The sequence below is a fragment of the Callospermophilus lateralis genome, unplaced genomic scaffold (assembly GCF_048772815.1).
Source record: "Callospermophilus lateralis isolate mCalLat2 unplaced genomic scaffold, mCalLat2.hap1 Scaffold_2702, whole genome shotgun sequence".
In the NCBI taxonomy this organism is placed as follows: Eukaryota; Metazoa; Chordata; class Mammalia; order Rodentia; family Sciuridae; genus Callospermophilus; species Callospermophilus lateralis.
Window position 1 is genome coordinate 89,598 of NW_027513442.1, and position 9,488 is coordinate 99,085.

Below are 9,488 nucleotides of genomic sequence, written 5' to 3' on the forward strand. Positions count from 1 at the left end.
TTGAATAAATGACGCCACCCACACAGTAGAGTGGTCAGAGATGCCAGGGCAATCACCAGAAACTGGAAGAGACAAGGAACAGATTCCCCTAGGTCTCGCAGGGGGTTGGTAGGTGGGGAGACCATACAACAACCCTCTCAGATTTTGGACTTCTAACAACCTAAAAAAATAAATTAATTAAAAAAAATTCCATGAAAGTGCTATAAAGAAATAGAAGAATAATTCTATAATCTTGGATTTCAGAAGATTATTTCTATAATCTACAATCCATTGTAAGCGTGACATGGATTTAAAAAGTTACAAAAGACAGCTGGATACAAGTATGTAAAAATTACTTAAATCTACAACACAAGAAAATTTCTGAATTGATGGTTTGATTAAAAGGAAAAAAAAGGAAGTTTCCATCCACACATCTTAGAAGGCTTATGAAGGCTTATGCTGAGTGGGTTCCCAAGTCAATCATTCTGTCTCTTATATCACATGGATCTGGATCTGCCCCTGAGGCTTCATCAAGGTTCTCTCACATGGACAAGAAAAGCAGGAGGTTCCTTCACAGACAGACAAGAAGAATAAAAGATATACAGAAGGACTGGGGATGCAGTTGAGAGGCAGAGCACTGGCATAGCATGCACAAGGTCCTGGGTTCTGTTCCCAGCACTGGAAAAAAAAATGTAAAGAGGGCAGACTTAAATGATAGTGAACTGAGGATTAATGGCATGTAAGTTCCCTGTTGCAGTCTTTTTCCAGAGTTAAGGTGCATTCCTGCCTTGGGAGACCAGGAGACATGCCAGTATCCTTAAGTTCCCTTAGTGGGTTTCTTCTTTTACTTTTAACGAAAGATGTCAAAATGAATTCATTTTATTATATTAAAGATGATTCCATTTCTTTGGCTCACTATTCTGCTTTTTAGAATCTAAAATATGGAAATAGCTGCAATCAGAAATATTAATCTAATGATTATATATTTAGTCCCTGGCATATGCCAGGCACTATTTAAGGCACCATGAGTACAGTGTTTCCTAAGATAGATGATCACTGAAGAATTATTTATAATTACAGAAACCACTTAGATAGATGTCCAGTAATAGGGGATTTATTGTGGACTATTTACTCAACATTACCTACACTAATGTTACTCAAGCATTAAAGTGCCATTTGTAATATAAAAAAAAGTTATTTTAAGAGAAAAAAACAACATATTAACACATATAAATAACTGAATATAAACATTTTGAGCCTATATTTAGAACAAAAGATTGGAAGGATCAAAGTGTTCATAGTTGTTATCTTTGAATGGTGAGATTATTCATTTTATTATATTAAAGGATTATATTGCTGAGGATCCAACCCAGGGCCTTGCACTGGGAGGCGAGCACTCCATTGCTGAGCCACAACCCCATGAATTAATTTTATTATTCTCTTTTTAATATTTATTTTTTTAGTTGTAGTTGGACACAATATTTTTTAAGAGAGAGAGAGAGAGAGAATTTTTTTAATATTTATTTTTTAGTTATCGGCAGACATAACATCTTTGTTTGTATGTGGTGCTGAGGATCGAACTGGGCCGCACGCATGCCAGGCGAGCGCGCTACCGCTTGAGCCACATCCCAAGCCCTGGACACAATATTTTTTATTCAGTTATTTATTTTTATGTGATGCTGAGAATCAAACCCAGGGCCTTGCCCGTGCTAGGTGAGTGCTCTGCACTAAGACACAACCCTAGCCCCTACTGTTATTCTTAAAGCTTAGAATTTTGGCACTGTTCTAAGATCTTTGCAGATAATAATATCTTAGACCCTCACCACAGGAGATACTATTATCATATCCATTTGTAGCTGGAGAAATTGACACACAGAGAGACTATGTCATTTGACCAAGGTTACACAGTTACTGCATGACAGTTTGGATTCAATCTCCCAAACAATCTGAAGTCTGAGTGTATGATGCCTTTAGACCTTAGTAAAATTTAATTGAACATGTCAGATGATTTAATACAGGTGATAAATGCCATAAGAATTCTGAAATGAGAGAGTTAGCTTGTACTGGTGTAGTTAAGAACAAGAGCAATGCTTCAGAAAATAAAGATTGGGTGAAATAAGAAAGGTGGAAAGGTAGACAAAGGTCACTCTAGGAGCAGAAGCAGTTCGGGAAAAGAAGCTAGGGAATGAGTTAATTGAGCTAATCTGATTAAGTTAACTGGAATTCCAAGACGCTCCCAGAAGGAGATTCCATAACCTTCCATGTGGAAATTTAAAAACCATCTATTAAAGAGCTCTGTTGAAAGGAAAAACAGAGAAAGTACAGAATTTAGTTAAGATGATAATAATGAAAAGATTACAGTTCTATGGCATACATAGATTAGAGAAAAAATTGTAACCAACATCTATATTGATAAAAACAAAAGAATGAAAATAAATTTTCAATAAACAATCAAGGAAAAGGACATCAAGATAAACCAATAGCAACACCCCAATGAAAGTACATACAGTTGGTGTAGTTTGTGTTCCAGGACCTCCTTCCACCACAGATAGCCCATGGATGCTTAAGTCTCTTATATAGAATGGCATAGTATTTGCATACAATCTACCCATCATCTCTAATACAACATAAGTGCTATGTAAATAGCCATCGTATTATATTGTTTAGGGAATAATGACAAGAAAAAAGTCTGTACATGTTTAGTACAGATGCAACTCTTTTTAGATATTTTCAGTCCAAGGTTGGTTGAATCCATGGATGTAAAATCCATCCATATGAAGGGTCATTATGAAGAGTTTTTTTCCTTCAATGCAGCAATCCTACTTTTAGAAGTTTATTCTGAAGATACCTTGCTAAGAATAAAAATGCATATTACAAAAATTCAATGGAGGTTTATCTGTAATTATAAAATACTGCATAGGATATTGGTTCAGTTAGCTGTGGTGCAAACACAATGGGGCATTCTGCAGCTGTCAAAAAGAACTAGGAAGATCAGTACAAACTGATATGGGATGGTTTCCAGGGAATACTGTGCAGTGATAAGAACATATATAGTATGTTACATGTTATGTAAGAAAGAGAAGAAAGCACGTGTATATCTACTTATCATTACAAAAATGAATAGAAGAATAAATTAGAAAGCAATTATGTTCATCTCTGAGGGACCAAGGAAGGTATCCTTTTGTATAGCTTTGACTTATGAAGGTATATAAATATTCTGCATATTCAAAAACTAAATCAATAGACATGAAAAGAGTAAGTTTAAGTAGACAACAAACTTAAACAAACTTAATTTTAATTCAAATGACCATTATAACCAAACTAAAGGTGATGGAGATGGAGAAAAAAATGACTAGCTATAATCCACAATCTTAGATGGATTGTAAACAAATGCTGAACTCTTTTCAGAAGGTTTTTGTATTGTAGTGATGTTGGAAAAAAAAATTCTGAAGCTAGTTTTTATATGCTTTAAGACTGAGTGAGTGTAAATGTGTCAATACTAGGATCTATGATTCTCATTCTATAAGAAAGATGCAAATATGGAATGAGAGTAGAAAAGAAACCATCCTATGGGGATAGTTTGGACTGAGATGGATTTATGTAAACCTATGATTTATAAAATGTTTGTGAGTATGCTTCTGTATCCACACACACACACACACACACACACACACACACACACACATGCACAAATCCAAGTTGAATACATGTGAATATATTTACTAACTTTTAATGCCAAAGGAGTCAAGAAAAGATACCCAGTAGCAATGATGACACATAGCATTAAGGTCTTGATCTTTACCCATTAAAAGAACCAGGGCTCCTGGGAGAAAGGTCACTCCAGGACTGGGATACAGATTCAAGATAAACCTGGAACAGCTTGTCTTGCTGGAAATTAGGGAAGGGCTCCCCACAAAAATGGTCTGAACATGTCACAAGGACGCAGGAATGACCTCGAAGATGTTCCCACTGGCCAAACTGATACTACTTGTAAACCAAAAATAATTAGTATGATAATGAATCATAAACCACCAAAAACATGGGAATTCATAAATCAGAAGAAAATAGAAGTCAGAAAATAGAAAATAGAAGAAAAACAGAAAAGAAGCAAGAAGCTCAGCATACAAGACTATAAACTGATGCCCTGGACAAAATGGGAAATGCAGAGATAAATGTAGAATTAGAGCACTAGAAAATCATCAGTTTGCCAACTTCAGAGTAAAGATTAAATCAGGCAACAGTCATGCTCAACCTAGGGGCCAGTTTTGAAAAGTGGCAGGATATTTGCATGGTTTTAAAACATCTCCCTGCAGACTCTTTATTAGGTGCAAGGGAAAATCAAAAATTAATCACACAATGAAGAAAGCAAGCAATACCTTGATAAGTGATCAAAATTAACATCATCTATAAGTAACAGGTGGGCTTCATGAGTCTCCAGATGTAACATTGCAAAGAAGGCATAATCCATTATACAGAATTCATTCCGAATACATAACCCCTGTGTAATCCCAGAGAAATGTCACACAAACACAAAATAAGGTACATATTGTTTAAATAGTGAAGGGAAGAAACTGTTTTTCAAAAACATTGACATCATAAAATATGGTCTCTAGAAATGTTTCAGAGTAAAGAAAGCTGAATAATCATGATAATTAAATGCAATACTTGACCCCAGATTGGATCCTGAAGGGGGCAAAATGCTTTTATAAAGAGCACCATTAGACCAACAAACTAAAATGGAAAATGGATGGCATATTAGATAAAAATATTGTGTTGATATAAATTCATGATATTGATAAGTATTAAAAAAACAGAGTGTCTCCATTTTTCATAAAAGCAAGCTAAAGTATTTAGTCAAGTTGTATGTAACTTATATCCATATGGAAAAAAATTGTAGAGGAAGAGAGGATAAATGATAAAGCAAAGGGTAAAACATTAACCTCAATGTAAGCTTCTTAGAACATGATGAGATAATGTTACTCCTCTCGGTAAAGCTTTTAGAAACTTTCTACAGCAAATGGAGTAAAATCCCAGTTTCTTATCAGGACCTTTCAGGCCAGCAAAACTGAACTCCCCGTGGCCTCTCTAGCATTATACAAAGACCTTTACAAAGAACTAGTCCCTGGAGCTCTCAGATCCTCAGATAATCCTACTTCTTCCTGGCTCTGAGATTTTACACATTCCAAGTCTCTGCTTTTTTTATCTTCTATCACTCTTACTATCCAACTTCATCCTGGGGTTTTAGCTTATGTGTCATCTCTGTGCTCCCTGAAAGTAGGCTTGCCTCCCTTCTCTCTCAGCATCTCTTTCTGCTATACTGTAATTATTTTATTCATTTGTCTGCTTGTATTTTTTTCTGTCTCCACCTCTTAGCTGGAGTGGGGAGTGGGGATTGACTCTATTATTCCACCATGATTCCATACCTCCCATCTAGTGCAAAGTAGAAAACCAAAGAAAACTTTGGAGTTATAATGGCCTCTCATAAAATTATGAAGACAGGGAGAAAATAAAAAGATCATCCTGGGAACAAATCTTTACTCCTCACACTTCAGACAGAGCCCTAATATCCAGAATATACAAAGAACTCAAAAAATTAGACAATAAGATAACAAATCACCCAATCAACAAATGGGCCAAGGACCTGAACAGAAATTTCTCAGAGGAGGACATACAATCAATCAACAAGTATATGAAAAAATGCTCACCATCTCTAGCAGTCAGAGAAATGCAAATCAAAACCACCCTAAGATACCATCTCACTCCAGTAAGATTGGCAGGCACTCTGAAGTCAAACAACAACAAGTGCTGGCGAGGATGTGGGGAAAAGGGTACTCTTGTACATTGCTGGTGGGACTGCAAATTGGTGCGGCCAATTTGGAAAGCAGTATGGAGATTTCTTGGAAAACTGGGAATGGAACCACCATTTGATCCAGCTATTCCCCTACTCGGTCTATTCCCTAAAGACCTAAAAAGAGCACACTATAGGGACACTGCTACATCCATGTTCATAGCAGCACAATTCACAATAGCAAGACTGTGGAACCAACCTAGATGCCCTTCAATAGACGAATGGATAAAAAAAATGTGGCATTTATACACAATGGAGTATTACTCTGCATTAAGAAATGACAAAATCATAGAATTTGGAGGGAAATGGATGGCATTAGAGCAGATTATGCTAAGTGAAGCTAGCCAATCCCTCAAAAACAAATGCCAAATGTCTTCTTTGATATAAGGAGAGTAACTAAGAACAGAGTAGGGATGAAGAGCATGAGAAGAAGATTAACATTAAACAGGGATGAGAGGTGGGAGGGAAAGGGAGAGAGAAGGAAAATTGCATGTAAATGGAAGGAGACCCTCAGGGGTATACAAAATTACATACAAGAGGAAGTGAGGGGAAAGGAGGAAAAATATAAGGGGGGAGAAATGAATTACAGTAGAGGGGGTAGAGAGAGAAGAGGGGAGGGGGTGGGGGATGGGGGATAATAGAGGATAGGAAAGGCAGCCGAATACAACAGACACCAGAATGGCAATATGTAAATCAATGGTTGTGCAACTGATGTGATTCTGCAATCTGTATATGGGTTAAAAATGGGAGTTCATATCCCACTTGAATCAAAGTGTGAAATATAATATATCAAGAACTATGTAATGTTTTGAACAACCTACAATAAAAATAAATTTTAAAAAAAAGAAAATAAAAAGATCAGTCTTTGCCAAAATTGGGGGGAAAGGGGAATGAGTAGGCAGAGAACAGAAGATTTTTATGACAGTGAAATTACTCTTTATATCATTATGTATCCTTACAAAGGCATAGAATGTATAACTCACCAAAAGTGAACCCTAACATTAACCATGGGCTTTGTTAATAAGGGTGTACAATGTAAGGTCATCCGTTGCACAAATCTGCCACTCTGGTACAGGGTGTTGACAGTAGAGGAGGCTGTACCATGCACAGGAGCAAGGGGATATAGGAAGCCTCTGTACTCTCAGAGTGTCTGTATTCTTTCAGCTTAACTTGGCTTGGAATCTAAAGTAGCTCTTAAAAAAGAAAAAAAAACTTAAAAAAAATTGTTCTAAGAGGTCCATTTCTGCATCTACCAGGAAGGACATTGGTGTGGAGGACAGTAACTTCTGTGGCTTCTAGCGCTTTGATGAAACCTTAGATGAGGGGTCTTCTGGCCTAACAGCTGCAGTTTCATATTGTAGGAATATTCATGATTGCCCTGGGGGTTGTAGCTCTTGATAAGTTTGGTGTGGCTGAACCAAGAAAGGAGGCATATGCAGATTTCCACAGAAATTATGATTCCATGAAAGATTTTGAGGAGATGAGGAGGGCTGGTATCTTTCAGAGTTGCAAAGTGATTTTGGAATATAAATAATTTCTTTGGATTGAGGTCCTTAGAAGTTTGTTCTCCTGAACTATAAAACATGAATACATAGGCTAAGGGAGAGTTTTTCTTGGTAAATAAACAATTAACAAATACTGTAGACAGTGTTTGCTTGATTCTTATTGATAATTTGGAGCACTTAAAAGCAAAAACATAATTGGTTGGAAACTTTTAACACCGTTTATGAACCTCATGAAGATAACTCAGTTTCAGTATTTCTTACAATTTTCATTGTTTTTATACGTCTTTAATTACTCTGATGTTTCATTTATTTTAGTGGGATACTTCTAGGTGCAATTACCTGGTCCTGGCCTTGAAATGGTCTTCAGGAGTCCAAATAAAATTTCTGTATTGTGGACTCTAAGAAATGAGAATGATTTAGTTCTTCCAATAAAATCTGTCTATGGACATCACCACCATTTGATGTCCCTGCTGCCACAACTGAAAGGAAGATAACTGAGAAATACTCAGTATTATTTTGTTAAAGTGCTGACCATGTGTATTTGGGAATATGTATCTTAATACAGAAATTGATTTTACTTAACTAGAATTGAGTAATGTCTGTTAATGCCTAAACAGTATGGTAACTTTTTCTCAGAGGAGTTCTTAGAACCTCCTGTTGTCCTTTGTTATGATGAAAGTGATACTATAGAGCACTTTGAGAGTTACATTTATTTTATCCGAAGCTAGTTTAATCATGAATTGTCACTTTGTTAAGATAACAGAAACTGTTTCTTACCCTTTTTAACTCATGCAAAATTGAATCCCAGTGATGTAGCCTGTATTAAACTTAGTTGGTATTAATAAAAAAATACTTCATTGTAAAAATCCCTGGTTAAAAATAGATGTTTATAAATGGCCTGTAAAAAATAAAATAAAATAAAAATAAAATTATTCTAAGAGATTACAAAATACCACAAGATGGCAGTATTTCTCTCAGAAGTGTCAGTAAGGAACCCACTTGGGGAAGATTCTGATGGCCTATGTCCTGGTTCTTTAAGAAGTTCAGAGCGCATCATAGCAGTGTCACAGCCCAGCCTGAGGTTTGCTCTTTTGATGGGTATTTGTAAAGGCAGGTTTTATTATTATTATTATTATTATTATTATTATTATTATTATTATTATTATTATTATTTAGAGAGAGAGAGAGAGAGAGAGAGAGAGAGAGAGAGAATTTTTTAATATTTTTATTTTTCAGTTCTCAGCGGACACAACATCTTTGTTTCTGCACACATGCCAGGCGAGCATGCTACCGCTTGAGCCACATCCCCAGCCCAGGTTTTATTATTATTCAGGGGTGGTGGGGCCAAAAGATCAACAGACAATGACCATTGGGAAGATAGTTCATTACTCAGTTACCATGAGAAGGGAGCACCTGGTCAGTCAGGAGGCAGAGCCAGCAGGAAAAGAATTTGCACAAGAGCCTGTGTTGTGGTTTTCCTGGGAAGGAACAGGTGAGGTAAAGCAAGCAGTTTAGGACTGACTAGTTGGATCATCTCAGTGGACTCTGGGGAAGTAGGTGCTGTGCCTAGTCCCAAGATAATTAGGGCAGGGGAATAGTGAGTCCCTTATCAACACTTCTAAGAAAAATACTGCTATTTTGTAGTCTCCTAGACCATTTTATTCTTTTCTTTAAAGGTGGGTTTTTTATTTAAAAAAAATTAAATTTTTTTTTTGTTTTAATTGTAGATGGACACAATACCTTTATTTTATTTATTTATTTTTTATATGGTGCTGAAAATCAAACTCAGTACCTCACATGTGCTAGGCAAGCACCCTACCACTGAGCCACAACCTCAGCCCCAAAAGTAGATTTTATTTTTTAGAGCTATTTTATCTTCATAGCAAAGTGGAGCAGAAAGTACGGAGATTTCCCATATACTCCTGCTGCTACACACAGACCCTTTGAAAAGAGGTGGTTGAGGTGTCAGTCCTGGGTTGGTTGGTTTGCATATGAAAATCCAGCTCTCCAGAAAGTCCTTTGCTGTTGGCTAACTCTCGAAGGGGCAGTCTTTTCCTAGTCAGCAAGGCTCCAAAACATTAAAGCATCAGAACCACATGGTTAATGCAATGAAGTACAGAGATATTGGGTTATTTTCTCAGGTCACTAATAGGGCT

At 36.4% G+C, this 9,488-nt stretch overlaps 1 pseudogene; it reads left to right on the forward strand.

The window, feature by feature from the left end:
- The first annotated feature begins 283 nt into the window (after positions 1-283).
- On the forward strand, positions 284-7,361 carry LOC143386167 (cytochrome c oxidase subunit 6C pseudogene; annotated as a pseudogene).
- The last annotated feature ends 2,127 nt before the right edge of the window (positions 7,362-9,488 follow it).